The sequence below is a fragment of the Lactuca serriola genome, chromosome 3, assembly GCF_051521515.1.
Source record: "Lactuca serriola cultivar US96UC23 chromosome 3, Lser_US96UC23_V15, whole genome shotgun sequence".
Taxonomy (NCBI): Eukaryota; Viridiplantae; Streptophyta; class Magnoliopsida; order Asterales; family Asteraceae; genus Lactuca; species Lactuca serriola.
The window spans coordinates 62758355-62777197 of NC_136410.1; positions in this window are offsets into that span (position 1 = coordinate 62758355).

Genomic DNA, 18843 nt, shown 5'->3' on the forward strand with positions numbered 1-18843 from the left:
AAAAAATGATTTTAAATATACCAGAATTCATGATTTTTTATTCTCTACAAATAGACATCCATATTGATATAGTTTTAAGATAAAATAATTTTTTTTGTTTTTTTTATATTTTCAGCTATCGTTATTCATAAGTGAATAAAAATGAATCAGATTTTTACTACAGTACATTCGTTATTCAGTTATTAATAAAAACTATGATTAACTTTTTTTTTTTTTTTTTTTTTTTTATAATTTAAGTATCATTCATATATGAATATAGCATATAATAAACATAGTATATTTATATTCAAATATTAGACGATGCATTCACTTATGAATATTACATAGTATATTCACTTGTGAATATTAGATGATATATTCACTTATGAATATTAGATAATATTTTCATATCTGAATATTACATAGTATTACATGGTATATCACATGTGAATATTACATAATATATTCATTTGTGAATATTAGATAATATATTCACTTATGAATATTATACAGTATATTCACATATGAATATTACAAGGTATTTTCACAAATATATATAATTTTTATATGTTATTCACATATGAATAACATACAGACTTGCATATTTGTTTTTTTGTTTTAATAATCATATACTGAGAAAACATATTCATATATGAATATAACGTGGTAATTTAGTTCATGCATTTCATCAAACAGTTAGAGTGCATACAATTTTTTTTTTTTTAAATGTTAAAAACATGATATTTTGACCACTTAAATCTTACAAAAGAATTAGATTGATAGAGAATTATATGAAATTTAAAAAAAAAACGATTTGATATTTTTCTAACCTCAATTTTCAAGTTTTATTTGATAATCGATGTTGAATGAATGATATGAAGTGGATTTTTGTTGATTATCGATGATGTTGATCTAATAACGCTGGGAGTATAATTAATCATAGATGTTGAAGATCTGATCGTATTCAAGCACAATTGGAGGTTGAATTAAAAGAACCAAAAACGAATTTTTGTTGTTAACTGTTGAATCGTGTTGATTATTGACAAGATCGATGATTGATTAGCACTGGATGATGTTGATGATGGTTTAATTGAAGAAATTTGAATGACTGTTGAAAGTTGGAGAAGAAATTTGGATGATGAACGATGAATGGGTTTGAACTACAGATACGTATTTGAGATTGAAGGTTATTATTATATTTACAAGTTTACCACCGTGTCTTTTTATGCTTGAATAAAATGAGTGACTGAGAATGATTCCCCCATTCTCAATCTTTTTTATTTTCTCAATTGAACCCACCTCTATATATATATATATATATATATATATATATATATATATATATATATATATATATATATATATATATATATATATATATATATATAACCCCTTAAACAATTTTGAAAAAAAAAAGTAAACTATGTTGACTTTTGTAGTTATGTCATGCGTCGCTTTTTATCAAACATCTATTAAAAATATATTTAAGTGAACATTTAGGAATATATTTATGAGAATTAAAATTTACAAACCAACAGTTTTTAAAGGTGTTTCAGAGTGTCAAACTAAAGAGTAGTAAAATTACAATTAGAGCATGAAGAGTGCTTCAAGTTTTCGATAATTGGACTATAACATGATTGGATTGCAAACTTCTGTTTCTTTGTAGTTGAGATAGTGAAGTTGGTCTACCAAATGAGTTGTGGCGGTGCTCCGATAGTTGACTAAGCTGTAATATTTGTGTCACATCAACTTTCATAATTGTATTTTTGTAATTGCATCGTCAACGTCTATAATATTTCATAAGGGGTATTTCCTTCTTTGGACATGTACAATATATAAAACTAAAGATGACAGATTCTTTGATCGGGGAACTTTAGCTCCAACTTCCTTATTGACAAGCCTGTTTGGTATCTTTACGTCCTGATTCCTTATACGGCTGTAGCTTGCTTTTATGGCTAGCTACGTACTTCTGTTAGGATATATTATTAGGTTTCAAATTCAACAATGAATAAATCTATATAACCGAATCATTTTTGCTTTATTAGGTATGTAATGATACTAAAAATCATTAGTCAAGTATGTTCGAAACTTATGGCTGTTAAGGTACATTGCCAAGGGTTATGACTATATTTATATATTTGTTCGTTGTTGTTGTATGTAAATAATTCATAGAATTTTTTCATGTTTGTCATTTTATTGTCTTTAAAGTCTTTTTTATTAGATATATTTTGTTTTTTTTTGTTTTTTGTTTTGTTATTATTATTATTATTATTATAATAATAATAATAATTATTATTATTATTAATTTGATTAGATGTCTCTTTAATAGTCTGAATGGAAAAAAATAACACAAAGATAGTCTTAATGAAAAAATAACAAAAAGATAGTCTGAATGAAAAAAAATAATAATATATGAATAGTCCAAACAAAAAAATAAAACAAAGATAGTTAGAACCGAAAAACAATACAAGGATAGTCAGAACGAAGAAAAAAAGTAACACAACGATAGTCTAAATGAAAATAAAAATAACACAAAATAATCCGAACGAAAAAAATATATTTTTATTGTAAATAATAATAATAATAATAATAATAATAATAATATGTATTTATTAAAAATAATGAAAATAAAAAAAATAACAAAAATAAATAAAAAAAACACAAAGATAGTCTAAACGAAAAAAATAAGATATGTATTCATTAAAAAATATATGTTGAGGTTACTTAAAGGATATGATGATCTATCATGGGATTTCATGATAGATGGAGAACTTGGAAAGAGAAGTGATTATATTCTTCAATGACAGTTATTCATAGTCAATGGTTCACTAACTACGGAGTTTCCTATTAGAAAAGTCTTCGTCAAATGACAATATTCCCTCATTTCTATTTATTGAAATTATAACTTAAAGGACATTAGTCTTATGTTATGTTTGTTGTTAAGACATTGTTAATTGTTAATCTGTTAGTTTGTTAGCAATTAGTTGAGTTTATGTTAGAAGATAATGTGTAGCTTAATCTGTGTATATAAACTTTGTATAGCTCTCTCTTAATGCAAGTTACTATTTTTACTCAATTTTCAAACATTAAAATGGTATCAAAGCAAAATTCCACATTTACGATGAACATTATTCATTTATAGATTGTTCATCTTGTTTTCTCTTTTCAATTCTTCTTTTGCACTTCATTATTCCAATTTTATTCAATCGGATTCAGTTCATATTTTAATTCGTTGTTCCATTTCGATTACTTTGTTAATTGAAAATTTCAATTCCTTTCTTATTTGATTCAAGGTCTCGATTATTTGACTTTAACCATGAGTGAAGGCACAAATCAAAGCAATACACAAGAGAATTCAGATGATCCTCACTATATTCATCATTCAGACAATCCATGAACTGTTCTTGTTTCTCAAATTCTTACTGGAGACAATTATAGTTCTTGGAGTCATGTTATTACCATAGTTCTATCAGTGAAAAACAAATTAGATTTTATTAATGGAACGATTAATCAACTAGCTACAACAGATCTTGTTCGATTCAAATATTCGTCTCGCAAAAACAACATTATTATCTCATGGATCCTCAATTCAATTTTGAAAGAAATTGCAGCATTAGTGATCTATCTCAAGATTGCAAATGATATTTGGAAGGAACTTAAAGATCGCTTTCAGCAGAGTAATGGCTCTAGAATTTTCCAAATCAAGCATGATATCATGAATGTTACTCAATGAGGAGATATTGTAAGTACATACTTCACCAAATTGAAGGTATTATGGGAAGAATTGACAAACTACAACATGCGTTGTACTTGTGGTTTATGCACCTATGGTGGAGCTAAAGAAACTGAGCATGCTATGAATTTTCTAATGGGTTTGAATGATGATTTCTCACAAATCCGTAGCCAGATATTATTAATGGATCCTATTCCAAGTGTTAATCTAATTTTTTCTCTTATCATTAAAGAAGAGAGACATAGATGTGTAAGTGTTTCTCAAATATCTTAATCTACTGTTGCCTTTAATGTTCGAGATACAAATGGATCAAAGTCTATTAACAACAATCAGTATAACAATTTCAAAAAGAATCAATTTCATTGCAAGAAATCGGGACATACACTAGAAAAATCTTACAGGCTGCATAGGTTTCCACCTGGTTTTAAGTTCACAAATGGAAACAACAATTTAAGATATAATTATGTTTCTACTGAACAAATGAATAATTCTTCCTTCTTTGGTTTTAATGATGTTGTAACTAGGTTAAGTGATGAGCAATGCAAGAAAATTATTGCTATGTTTTCAAGGAAGTTAGCCTCTTCCAATGTAGTTACTACTCATGAATTCAAAGCAGGTACTCATTATATTTTAAACACTACATCTAGAAAATATAAGTCTAGTGTTTGGATCATAGACTCTAGACATTTGCAATGATGAAAATCATTTTATTGACACTAAAAAGGTTTTTAATAATCATGTCAAATTACCAAATCAAATGTTTATTCAAGTGCATTTAGTGGGTAATTTACAACTAAATGATCATCTCATCCTCAAAAATGTTCTTTATGTTCCCAAATTTGAGTTGAATCTCATTTCTGTCACTTCCTTAACTGAGGACAAAATTGTCATGGTTGCTCTTTATCACGATTATGCTCTTATACAACAGATAAACAACAAGATGATGATCGGCAAGCGTAGTGTGAAGGAAGGTCTTTATATGCTTGATCAAGAGTTACAAACTAGCTTTATCAACACTATTTCTTTACAATAATGACATCAAAGGTTTGGGCACCCTTCAAATAAGAAACCCATGCATCTTAGTAATGAGTTGTCATTGAATAAAAAGAAAGATAAACATTTTTGTATGATCTTTCCATTAGTAAAACAAAAGAGACCTCCTTTTTTTTATGTATAAACAATGTTGCTTAGTGTGTGTATCATAGTTGCACATAAATAAGATTCTATAGCCTGATAATTTTTTATTTAACCTAATTTCTTGTTCCTTTTATGGTTGTGGGCTTAAGGTAGAATCAAGTATTTGACTGTCTATGTAATCCAGCGTTATGTATGATTAACATGCACAAGTGGCTGTAGGGTTGGTGGAAGTTTCATGAGTGAGTATGTGGGTGTAGAAGGCCAGTTGAGGAATGATTAGGCACTCTCAAGAGAGTGAGGATAGGATGTATGCGTATCCTAGTTATGGGTTGTTTTTTGGCGGTTTGTGATGATCCATTGAGACAAATACGGTTAGGTATGGATGGTAGTATGGGCATGTACGATTGGAAGCACAATACCCGTACGCATAGCAAGGAAGTTACAAACCCTGAGGGTTTGAATTGTGGCATTTCTTATATATTTTGGTTCTTTTTTCAGTATGGTGTTTATGAGAGGATCTGTTTCTAGATCTGGAGCGGGTGGTCATGATAGGTCGGGGTTGACAGACGACCATATTCGAGAGATGATTGTCGTTGAGGTGGCTACTGCTGTCCAGGGTTCTATTCTAGAGTTTTTTGGGTCTATCAAGACCACTATGATTGAGCTATTTGATGATCGCTATGCTTCCTTCACTGAGCCTATTATTATTACAGCTACCACGGTTGTTGCTGTTGTGGGGATTCGAGGGGAGAGATCACTCTGGTATCTAGACTTTAACTATACGAAGCCCTCGGAGTTTGATGAGGTCAAGGACCTGATTGTTGAAGTGAGGTCATTGTCTAATGTGGAGGGTTGTTTCTTCAGTTTTTCTTTCTCGGATGACTATAAAGTCAAGTACGCCCTGAACCTTCTTCAGTTAAGGGTGAATGATTAGTGGAGATTGGTGACATGTTCCTATACTCCTGAGCAGAGAGATGTTGTTACTTGCACATAGTTCTTGAAGATATTCCGTAGAGGATATGTTCCCCTGGTGGAGAGCGAGAGATTGGCTTAGGATTACTTGGGTCTAAGACAGACAATAGAGTCAGTGACGGAGATCACCAAGATGTTCACTGAGAAGGCCTTATTCTGTCCCGAGTTTGCTGCTTCAGAGCAGGCTCAAATGATGTGATACTTGAGTATGCTCAAGATTGACATTCGACAGTTTATGTCCACTCAACATTATAGTACCCTCGCTGATCTTCAAGATGTTGGGAGGAGGCGAGAGATTGAGATGTAGATCTAGACGAGGGAGCAACAGAATGCTGCTATTCAGTCACAACCTGCAGCGAAGCGGTTGAAGCCCACTGATTCACGATTCGGAGGACAGAAGGACCGCACTTGTGGCAAGTGAGGCAAGGTTCATGAGGGTGCTTGTCGATCTTCTTCTTGGTGCCACAAATATGGCATGGAGGGACACATTGCTAGGCACCCGCCGACGAGCATCAGGAATTGTTACCACTGTGAGCAGGTTGGTCATGTGAAGTCCAGTTGTCCCTTGCTAGCTGCGAGACTGGCACAAGCTACTTTGAGGATAACGGATGGATGCCAAGGTATGGCGAAGCCCCCGAGGGCTCGGGGTCGTGCTTTCCATCTCACAGCGGAAGAGGCTAGGGAGACGCCAAATGTCGTTATTGGTATTCTTTCATTTATTATTCTGTCAATTATTTATGGTATTCTTATGTTTATGATTCTACTAGGTATATTTTTAGTGAACTCCTAGCTAGATCTTGTGCTTTTTGACTTGGGTGTGAGTCGGTCTTTTGTATCTTAGTCTTTCAGTAGGAGTTTTGATATGACTCTCAGAGAGTTCGAGTGTCCATTGTGGGTTTCTATCGCCAAAGAACACAGGGTTTCTGCATCAATCATTTATTGGGGTTGTGCTATGGAGATTTTCGGGGTGTCTTACCCGATTGATCTAATCCCTATCCCCATGGGGGATGTATGCATGGTAGTAGGGATAGGCTGGGTGAGCAGGTTTGGTGAGATGATTGATTGTGAGGGTCAGCGGTGGTAGTTCGAACCCCTAGTGGGGGAGAACTGATTATTTATAGAGAGGGTACCAGGGTTGGATCAAGCTTTTGTTCTACATTCGGGGCACGACTGTATATTTAGCATGGGTGCTTGGTTTATCTAGCATATGTGGTTAATACTTGAGTCGGGAAGGAGGTTTCGGTTTCGGATGTGCTAACGGTCAGAGAGTTCCCAGATGTATTTCTGGAGGAATTTCTTGATGTGCCTCCTGAGAGGCAGGTTGAGTTCAGGATTGATTTGGTCCCCAGTGCGGCCATGATTGCTAAGGTGTCATACCAATTGACACCACCAAAGATTCAAGGAGTTGTCCTCTCAACTTCAAGAGCTATTGGGCAAACAGTTTATCATCTTGAGCAGTTCGTCTTGGGGAGAATCGATCTTGTTTGTGAAGAAGGAGTATGGGTCTCATCACATGTGTATTGATTATTGAGAGTTGAACTGTAACGCCCTGTTCCAAATCGTTTCCTATGTGAGGGTGGTGACCCCAAGACCGAGTATCATCAAAATTAGGTCCTTTGATAAAAGAGATTTAGACCCATTTAGATGTGGGTAATGTAATTTGGACGATCCAGGAGTTCGGTCCGTGTTTTGGTGCCAAGAGGTATTTTGGTAAACTGTCACTTTCGGATTTTATGAATTTTGGAATTTTTTTTCATAAATTTTTAAGGCAAGGATGAGTTGATAGAAGTGTAGAGCTTCTCGTTACCTTTTCGTGGATATAAAGAACGTCAAAATCGGAGTTATAACGAAGAAGTTATGCCCGTTTGAAGTTTGGTCAATTTTGGGTTACGTTGAGTACGCTGGGCGTACAGTGGGGCATACGTTGGGCGTATAGAGGCACCCTGAGTACACTGGACGTAACAGAAGTACGTTGGGCATATGTAATCAGTACACAAACATATTTTCGCGGTTTTGAGCCTTATTTAAGCTCCTTAACTCCCCAAATCCACTCCATTCTCATCCTCCACCCCTCCAACACCCCTTCCATGAAACCCTAACCCTAGTTGAGCCTTGTGTGCTAAAAGAAGGTGTTTTGAGTGCTTTGGATAATGCATGGTGCACCTTGGAGAAGAAGGAACTTCCTGTAGAAGTGTTGGTTGCATTGGAGCTTGTAGATCTGGACTTTGTTCACCTTGATCTATCTTCTACAGGTATAAAGTTTGAATCTTGATGATGCATTTGTTAGATCTAACTAGTTTGGGATGTTATGAGCTTTTAATCATTTTAGTACATAAAGTTTAGATCTTGAAAGTTTGTGACCTTGTTATGGATAAAGTTGGAAACTTTATCCATCTAAACATCATTTTGATTCAAATATGAAATTTGGAGACTTGTACTTAATGGATTAAGTTGAAAAAAATGAATTTTTGGGTCCCTTTGAGACTTAAAGAGTAGATCATGTTTGTTGGGACCATTCTAATGGATAAAGTTGGAAACTTTATAAAGTTGCAAACTTTATACATTATAAAGCTATTATGAACTATAAAAATGTGATATTGGCCCTTGCATCCCTTTCATGCAAGAGTTGTGATGTCTTCTTGGGTTAAGAACTTAGGGTTTTGGACATTAAGCACTTTATTGCCATGAAAATTCATAAAGTTGGAAACTTTATGACTTAGGACGTCATTTTTTTGATTGGATCTGAGTTTTTAATGTAAGAACTTAATGGAATAAGCTCTTAATGGAATAAGCTCTTAATGGAGTTTTGGGACTAGGCTGCGTATACTGGGCGTACTTGGTGGTACGTTGCGCGCACGCGGTCAGCGACACGCTTTTGGTCAACATCAGAGTACGCTTCTTGGTACGTAGGGCGTACACCGCTGGGAAGAGATACTGAATTTTGGACCTTGACCTATTGACTTTGAATTTGACCAAGTTTGACCAAGTTGGATCTTGAGGGTATTTTGGGGAGTTTAATTGTGTTTGGTATTTTGGTTGGAGTAGGTGTTGGTTTGAGAGCTGGGATTCAGATTCGGGAGCTCATCAACTTTTTTCTGGTTTGCGAGGTGAGTCTTCCTCACTATACTTTTGGGTCGAAGGCACCAAGGCTGACCTATTGGATTGTATCCTTGTTTTCGCATGTTGGTATTCTGTAGTGATGTGTTAGATCTGTATCCTGGTATATAGGATGATGTTATGCTTAGTGATCTGTAAGATCTGCCTAATTGTCTATCGACTGGTTCTATGTTTAGTTGTGTATATGTCATTGTGGTGTGGGTGGGTTGAAACTGTAGTGTTTTGTGATGTCAGTCAACAAACCCGGTAATGTTTATATTGATATGTTGTTATGCTTTACTAGGCTTATATGTGTTTTGGATATATATATATATATATATATATATATATATATATATATATATATATATATATATATATATGTGTGTGTGTGTGTGTGTGTTGACATGTTGTGTGTGGTTAGGTTGAGGCGGTCCTGCTATGTACTGAAGGCCAAGAGACCCAGGGCGTCCCAAATAGACCGCAGGCCTGAGGGGCGTACCAGTTAGGCCGAAGGCCCGAAGAACGTTCCAGATAGGCTGAAGGCCCGATGAGGCGTACCAGTCAAGCTGAAGGTTCTATGATCATACCAAATCGACTGTAGGCCAGTGGGGCGTTCCAGTTAGTCTGAAGGCTCTATGAGCACACCAGATGGACTGTAGGCCGGTGGGGCATTCCAGTCAGGATGAAGGCTTTGTATGTATGTTGTTGTTTGCTAGGTTATCTATTTGTGTGGTGGTATTTTGGGAAAACTCACTAAGCTTCGTGCTTATAGTTTGGTTTATGGTTTCAGGTACCTCAGTGGACAGTGGCAGGGCGAAGGTGTGATCGTACACATCCTTGGTTTTACAACTGAGTGGATCTTGGGAGACTTTGATTTTAAATAACGTTTTGGAAATAGTAGTTTTTAAAAACATTTATTAATAAATGGGTCGCTTTTCAAAGGTTTAAATTTGTTGAAAATTTTGGGCTGTTACATGAACAAGTTGACGGTGAAGAACCGTTACCCACTTCCGCGGGTTGATGATCTCTTAGATCAGCTGTAGGGTACATCTTGGTTCTCCAAGATCAATTTGAGGTCATGGTATCAATGGATGAGGGTTAGAGAGGAGGACGTAGAGAAGACCACATTTCAGACTTGTTATGGTCATTACGAGTTTATGGTGATGTCATATAGACTCACCAATGCACCGACAACATTTATGGATTTGATGAAGCGAGTGTGTAGGCCGATGCTCGATGCATCAGTCATTGTTATTATTGATGATATCCTGGTATATTCCAAGACTAGGGAGCAGCTTGAGGAGCACCTTTAAGAGCTTCTGGGTGTTTTGAGGCAGGAACAACTGTATGTTAATTTCTCGAAGTATCAGTTTTGGTTGCGGGAGGTCCAGTCCTTGGGGCACCTCATTAAACAGAATGGGATTGTGTTCGACCCGACCAAGATGGAGGCTGTAATGCAGTGGGAGGTCCCGAAGTCTGCATCAGAAATCAGGAGTTTTCTGGGTTTAGTCGGGTATTATCGGGGATTTATTCAGGATTTATCAAAGGTTGTTTTACCCCTCCCTCGTATGACAAGGAAGGGAGTGGATTTTTATTGGGGGCCTGAGTAGCTTGCTGCATTCGAGACTCTTATGCAGATGTTATGTGAGGCCCTAGTGTTGACCCTCCCTAAGGGTGTAGAGGATTTTGCTGTATATTTTGATGCATCAATCACTATATTAGGGGGCGGTTCTGATGCAGAAAGGGAGAGTGATTTCTTATGCTTCCAGGCAGTTGATGTCGCATGAGGTTCGGTATCCGACGCATGATCTGGTGTTAGGGGTGGTAATATTTGCCCTCAAGATTTGGCGGTATTATCTATATGGGGTCCGGTATACCTTGTAGATAGATCACAAGAGTTTGATATATCTCATCAATCAACCAAATCTAAACATGAGACATCGTAGGTGGCTTGTTGTAGTCAATGATTATGACTGTGAGATTCTGTACCACATGGGGAAAGCAAATGTAGTATTTGATGCTTTGAGTCGCAAGTCAACTACTTATTTTGTTGGTAGCCTATGTATGGGGATTTCCATTGATTCGCCACTGCTGGAGTTGATTAGGGAGGCTCAGGCTGAGGGAGTCAAGAAGGAGAATTATAAGTAGGAACTAATCAGGGGCAAGATTGACAAGTTTTCAACCAACAGTCATGGATTTTTCACCCGGTGCGGTCGGGTTTGGGTACCAGATTTTGGAGTGATCAAGCAGACTATGTTGGAGGAGGCACATAAGTCCATATTTTCGGTACACTCTGGATCCACCAAGATGTATCGGGGTTTGAGACTTAGTTACTGGTGGTCGTGCATGAAGAGGGAGATATCCTGGTATGTTGAGAGGTACTTGACCTGTCAGATGGTTAAGGTCGAGCGCCAAAGGCCGCATGGCAAGCTTCATCCTTTGGAGGTTTCCATGTGGAAATGGGAACGGATCACCATGGATTTCATCACCAAGTTACCTCGGACAACTAAGTGGTTCGATACGATATGGGTGATAGTGGACCATTTGACCAAGAGTGTTCACTTTCTAGCTATTCAGGAGAGCTCTCAGTTGAGATATTGGCTGATGTTTATGCGAGCGAGATTATCACTTGCCACGGTGTTCTAGTTTCCATTGTATTTGATTGAGATTTTCTGCTCGCATCTCATTTTTGGCAAAGGTTCCACGAGGAACTGGGTATGAGGTTGCACTTTAGCACTTATTATCATATGCAAACCAACGACTAGAGCGAGAAGACCATTAAGACACTTGAGGATATGTTGAGAGCGTGTTTCATAGATTTCGATGGGAGTTAGGATACCTACCTTCCTTTGGTTGAGTTCTATTATAACATTAGCTATCACTCCAGCATCGGTGCGCCGATGTTCGAGCTTCTTTATGGGAGGAAGTGTCATACCCGAGTCTGTTGGGGAAAGGTAGATCATAAGGTTATGGGAAGGACCGAGGTAGTCCTTAGACGAAAATATTATTCAACAGATCAGAAAGAGGTTGCAGACATCTCAGAGTTAGCAGAAGAGTTATGCCGACAGATGTCAATATGAGTTGGAGTTTCCGATCGATTATATGGTTTTACTAAAGGTATCACACTAGAAGGGTGTAATACACTTCATGAAGAGGGGAAAGTTAGGGCCCCGATATATTGGACCATTTTAAGTGATTGACAGGGTTGGCAAGGTTTCCTATTGACTAGATTTTCCTGATGAGCTCATTCAGATTCACAACACCTTCCATGTTTCTCAGCTTCGAAAGTGTATGGCTGACGATTCAACGGTGGTTCCTTTGGATGATATTCAATTGGATGATCGCCTGAACTATTTTGAGAGGTCAGTGGCGGTTTTGGTTAAAAATAAGAAAACCTTGGGCAACAAGGTGGTATCTTTGATCAAGGTCCAGAGGCAACATCAGTGTGATGACAAAGGATCTGATTGCGCAGGGACAAGGTTTGAAAAATAAAACCTTGAATTAATGCTTAAGATCAACGTCTACTACTAAATGAATGTTCCAGTCAAGTCTGGTAAACCAATCAAGTCTGAAGTAAGAGATTCAACAAAGTATTCAAGACATAAATGAAGAATGAAGATAATGATCAGAGTAAGGACAATAAATGAACAAGAAGAATGTTTGAAATATTGATTTGAAAGAGAAGAGGTAATGAAGTAAATGTAAAAGTATCTATCTTTGGAACAACAATCCGTTTGATATTTTTGTCATTAAAAGTACCTTAAATAGGTGAAAAGGTTACATTGTACAAACTTCTGAACATACATAGGACTAGATAAAAGAGTTATTTATGACACTCTGATTATCCAAGTTGACAAAAGAGACTAAGTCCTATGACTAGTTACATCAAACAAAATGACAAGATAAATTACTACGTAGAGAAATTAGCTGATCAAGTTGAGCTTCTCTTTCAGCACTGGTGGGAACTAATTTGTTTGCTTCGGACAGTGAGGAGAGAATCACATCCAATTTTGAATCCAATCCGGAAACTTTTTCATCAATCTTTGAATTGAGTCCGGCCACTGATGTTTTAAGGGCATCAACCTTTTTCATGGTGTCCGAGACATTTGCTTGAATATCTAAGAGGGAAAACGGATCGATGTAGGTCCCTATAGAAGATCCGGTGTCTGAAGTGGAATCTCGAGACCTTGTTTTGATTGGTTCCGGATTCACTGGCGGTTTGGAAGGTCCATACTTTGTTGGAGCAGCATCATCTTGGGGTTTCGGAGTTGAATCAGTTTCAACATTAGTATTGACTTGAACACAATCATTTATTTGAATTTCTTCATCAATGGGTTCAGAAGAGGATGAATAGAGTCCAAAATCGAAAAGTGATTTTGATGGAGATGGTTTAGACTGAAAGTGAACAAAGAGGAGCACAGGAGCATCAGCAATGGAGATACTGTCATCATCGAAAATCATTTCTTCTGAAAGTTCTTTTTTGGGATTGGAATGCATCAAATCATGATGTTGAGTCTTTGGAGTTTTTCCGGAAGTGAACTCCAAGTGTGTGATATCGTCAGTAGGAGCAACAACTGGTAAGTTGCTTTGAATACCCATGTTTCTCATTGAGATGAGAGTTGCTTTAACTTGGGACCTAGTGCGTTTAGGATGCCTTGAATGCACTTTGTCAACATAATCTTCCCAAAGTGGGTCGTTAGCACCTGTTCGTCTTGTACGCTTACTAGGTATCAGACCAGTTGAGGCACTTGAGGTTGGAGGGACTACTCCAGCCTCAGAATTGTTGGGGTTCGGAATAGTGGTTTCGGACCGTGCATGTGTAAAAGAAGGTGGTGTATCAAATGTGACACGTGGGTTTGTTCCATGGGGGTCAAGGAACTTTTTTCAACACCTACATCACTTTGTTGGGAAGGTGAGGGTGGATTATGTGCAGACTCCCCGTGGGGGTGTGCTTATGTTTTTGAAACTCCGAGGGGTACCTCGGAAGAGTGGGTTGGTGGAGTATTCTGATGGCCAGAGTCAGCCAAAATGTCCTTGGATCCTACCTATTGAGAGGATTAACCGAATTTGGTTCTCTTTTTGGCTTTATGTTTGGAAGGAGAGGATTTCCTCTTGGCTGGTTTCTTCTTCTTTCCAGCTAAGGGAACTATCTGTTCCACTTCCGGAGTGGGCTCAATGGAGGCCGAGGCAAATTGTGTTGGGTCAAACACAACCGAGGTCTCCATTTGATATTTGAAATGAATGGATTCGAAAGGTAGGATAGCCAACATATGTTCCGGAAGACGTCTAATTTGTCCGAAAGAAGTTTGGTCCGGAATACGAATAATGTCTAATAGTTTTAAAGGAGACAAATACCTCTCTCAGAATCATATCTACTGGAATTGGTTCGGACCTTTCACGGTATGGCTCTTGGAGCATCAGGGCCCAAAATCTAGGGCTCGAAATTTCATTTGGCTTCCTCTTGATGGCGAATTTGTGAAAGTCCTTCCATAAGACTTCGGGAAGATCAACGGCGTTGGTCTTGCCGAAAAAGATGTTGTAAACCACATACAGACAATCCTTGCAAAGGGTGTCTGTACCCCCGTGTTTTCCTGATATGCCTCGAATGATGAAGTGCATCAAATTCGTCCAAAGACCTGATACGACTGACTTTTTGAACTTTTTGGCCTTCTATTCCTGACCATATCCAATGTGATTGAGAAATTGTTGGGATTCTTGAGCAGTAGGTTCTTGTACCTTGAAGTTGTAAGGGTTTTCTTTGACTCCAATCACCTTGAGAAATGTAGACTTGTAGACAGGAACAATTCGATCACATGTAATCTTTGTTTTCAGAACGTCATTGACGATCTTGATACGTCTAAAAGTGGTGTGAATAAGTCGAAGAGGGATTGGAGGTTTTGGAATCTTGGTAAGCGGCACTACGATTAGATGATGAGCAATGAACTCAATCATAACACGAATAGGCTAATCAAAATCCATTGGTTTGAGAGAAAACAACTACGTTGTGTCCCTAAAGAAGGGTTCAATGGACTGTGAAGAAGACGATCCCTTGGAGGATTTCTTTTTGGCAACGGTTTTGGGGATTTTGGAAGTAGTTTGAGCAATTTTAGGGGCGGTTTGAGTGATTTTGGAGGGAGATGAGGACGCCATTGTTACAGGTGGTTGAAAGTTTCAAGAACACTGATGAGAGAAAGAATAATAATACTTTTGTCTCTTTTGTGCGCGTAAAGAGTAAAATGAGGTATGAGAGGGGTTTATATAGGTTAGGAAAACGGGTCGGGTTGGAAGGTAATGATGATATCTGAATAAGGGAAAGGATCACATTAATTATGTTTCCACTTTCAGGTGAGTTGACCTACAAAGACTAAAGGTCTTACTGGCTCAAAGCAAAAAATAGAAGTCGTTGTTTGGGTGATGTGATGTTAACTTTTTAGGGGTGCATGCAACGAGGTGCGAGTTTCAAGGGTGAGAGGATAGGTATCGTCAAAAAGTAACCGTTAGGAAAACGTTTCACCTTAAAACTTTTTGGACTTCAACATGTGTTTTAATTTCGGAACAATAGGGTTCTGGAATGTTTTGAAAACAGTTTCTTATCATGAGAAGTACGGGTTGAAATGTAGTGATCACGAAACATGAAAGATTTTTAAGACTTGTTTCGGGATGAAGCATTTGAGTTAAAATGGTCCGGAGTGATTTTGGAAAATTCCTGAGTCGAGAGTCCGGTGTGAAATGTTAATGAAATTCCGGAGAAATTTTTTTATGAGATTCCGAAATGAGTTTTGAAATGTTCCGGAATGAACTTTGAAATAGTTCCGGAGTGAAATTTGAAAAACTTATGGGATTGAATTTGAAAAACTTCCGAAGTGAAATTTTAAGGAGCGTTCGGAGTGACTTTTGAAAAGAGTTCAATACCGTTCCAGAATTGAATTTCGGGATGATCTTAGGAAGTAAGTTCCGAGATGAGATTGATACCAATGTGACTATATTGGTTTTGGGCTTGATGTGATGAGATTAAATGTATAACTTAAAACTACAAACGATGATTAGACAAAAAGACACGTAAATGATCCTTTTTATTCCGAGAGGTGACAATTCCGAGATGAAATGCAATTTGACTTCGGAACCTTTTACTATCTGATGGTTCCATCAGAGAGTGCATACCTATTGAAAAAACTAAGGATCATGCATCATCATACCCATTTTGTTCAGAAAATCATTAAATTTGGTCTCGTCTAACGCCTTAGTAAAGACATCAACAATTTTTTCATCAGATGGAACAAAAATAAATTCAATGTCACCATTTAAAACATGATCTTTAACAAAATGGTACCGTATATCGATGTGCTTCGTCATAGAGTGCTGAATTGGATTGTGCAAGATTGCAATAGCACTTTGAGAATCACAATAGATTATAATTTGTTGAAACCGGTAACCATAATCCAAAAGCTAAGATTTCATCCAAAGACCTTGAGATGTGCAGTTAGCAGAACCAATGTATTTCGTTTTGGCTGTCGAAAGTGCAATGCAGTTCTGTTTCTTGGATGACCAGATGACCAATGTACCACCTAAAAATTGATAGCCACCAGATGTGCTTTTTCTATCCAATTGAAGACCGCCATAGTTCGAATCGGAATATGCCTGAAGGAGGAAACTCTCATTTGCTGGGTACCAGATTCCGAGATTATTTGTACCTTTGAGGTATCGGAATATTTGCTTAACAGCCAATAGATGAGACATCTTTGGATTGACTTAAAATCTGGCACACAAGCATGTTGAAAAAATGATGTCCGGATGACTTGCTGTGAGATGGAGTAGGGATCCAATCATTCCTCTGTACTTCTTTTCATCAACTGCTACACGTGAAGGGTTTGAAAAGATCTTGTGTCCGAAACCCATAGGTACCTTGGCTGAGGCACAGGTGTCCATTGAGTACTTTTTGAGGATTTCTGAAATATACTTCTCTTGGTGAATGAAAATTCCTCTGTTGGTCTATTTGACTTGGAGACCTAGGAAGAAGGGTAGTTCCCGATTCATATTAATTTGAATTCTACTGACCTTTAACTTAGCAAAGTCAGCAACCATTGATGAATCGGTGGATCCAAAAATTATGTCGTCAATATAAATTTGGACATGCATGAGATGTTTTCCATTTATCCTTCAGAATAGAGTAGGATCGAGAATACCTCTTTGAAAACCTGAACGCTTGAGAAAGTCAGTGAGAGTCTCGTATCATGCGTGAGGAGCTTGCTTGAGGCCATATACTGCTTTCCAAAGTTTGTAGCAGTAGTTCAGATATGAGAGATTGACAAAACCGGGAAGCTGTTGAAGATACACTTCAGTTTCAAGTGCGCCATTTAAAAAAGCTCTTTTAACATCCATCTGGTAAACCTTAAAGCCTTTGTGAGCAGCATAAGTAAGAAAGATTCTGATGGCTTCAAGACTTGCAATAGGAGCAAAGGTTTCATCGTAGTCAAGTCCTTCGATATGTGTGAATCCTTTTGCCTCCAATCTTGCTTTGTTTCGAATAATGACTCCTGCATCGTCTAGTTTGTTCCAAAACACCCATCTAGTACCAACAATGGGATGATTCTAAGGAGGAGGGACGAGAGTCCAAACTTCATTTATATCGAATTCTGCCAATTCTTCTTGCATGGTTGTAATCCAATCAGCATGTTCTAGTGCTTCTTTTATGGATTTGGGTTCAACCATGGTGATAAAAGCCGAAAAAATACATTCATTTTGAACACTTGTGGCAGAACCAGTTTGTACACCAGCATTTGGGTTTCGAATAAATTGTTTCGGAGGATGATCCTTAGTCCAAATATGTAGTCTCAAAAGCTCTTGTGCAACACATGATCCAATAACAACAATGGGGTTGTTTTGCTCCCCCTAAATAGTTTGAACTTGTGGATGATGTTCCCCCTGAACTTCTGAACCGGATAGGTTAACGTCGTCTTCAAGTAGGAAATTGAAGAAATTGGCATCATCATCGTTATTTATAGGATTAGAGTTGAATTTAACAGTTGCATCTTGGAATCCATCCATATTTGATTCAAGGGAAGGTTGACCATTCTCCCCCTCAACCTGAGAAGGTTGAAACAATTTGGAATCAAATGGAGGAAGACTGGGTGTCAGATCGGAAACATTTTGGGAGACCGGAGCTTCGGTTAAGGAGGTGTGTCTTGTTCGATATTCCGAATCAAGAGCTGTTTCTAAGGGTCCGAATAAGGTTTCAAAGTAAACTTCATAGATTGTTTGCTGGTTCGGACATCCTGGTGCTGGAGCATCGGAATCCATGATGTGAGTTGTAACATGGGTCGGGCCAGAATTCTGAATGAAATTTTCATCAAAGGTAACGTCAAAACTTTTTCCAGAACACGAGTTCGTCGATTAAGAACTCGATAAGCCTTTGATTTAGCAGAGTATCCAAGAAAGATGGCTTCATCATCTTTGGTTTAGAACTTAGTAAGCTGATCACGATTGCTCTTGATGAAGCATCTACATCCGAAAAGATGAAGAAAAGAGATACTTGGCTTCCGACCATTCATGGCTTCATATGGTGTTTTGTTGAGGCGTCGATTGATGATACTTCTATTTTGAGTAAAGCATGTAGTAGAAACAGCTTTAGCCCAATGATAGAGTGGAAAATTTGCAAAGTTAAGCATGGATCGAGAAGCTTCAACAAGTGTTCTGTTGCGAAATTCGACTACATCATTTTGTTGTGGAGTGTATAGAGCAGAAAAGTTGTGGTCCATACCTTTCTCGGTGAGGAAGTTCTCAATGCTGGAATTAGTGAATTCTAAACCATTGTCACTTCGGATCCGCCTTACTGGGAGTTTGATGAGAGCTTATATTCCTTTGATAAAGTTGATGAGTTCGGAGGTTGATTCTGATTTGAGCCTTAAGAAGAAGACCCAGGTGAA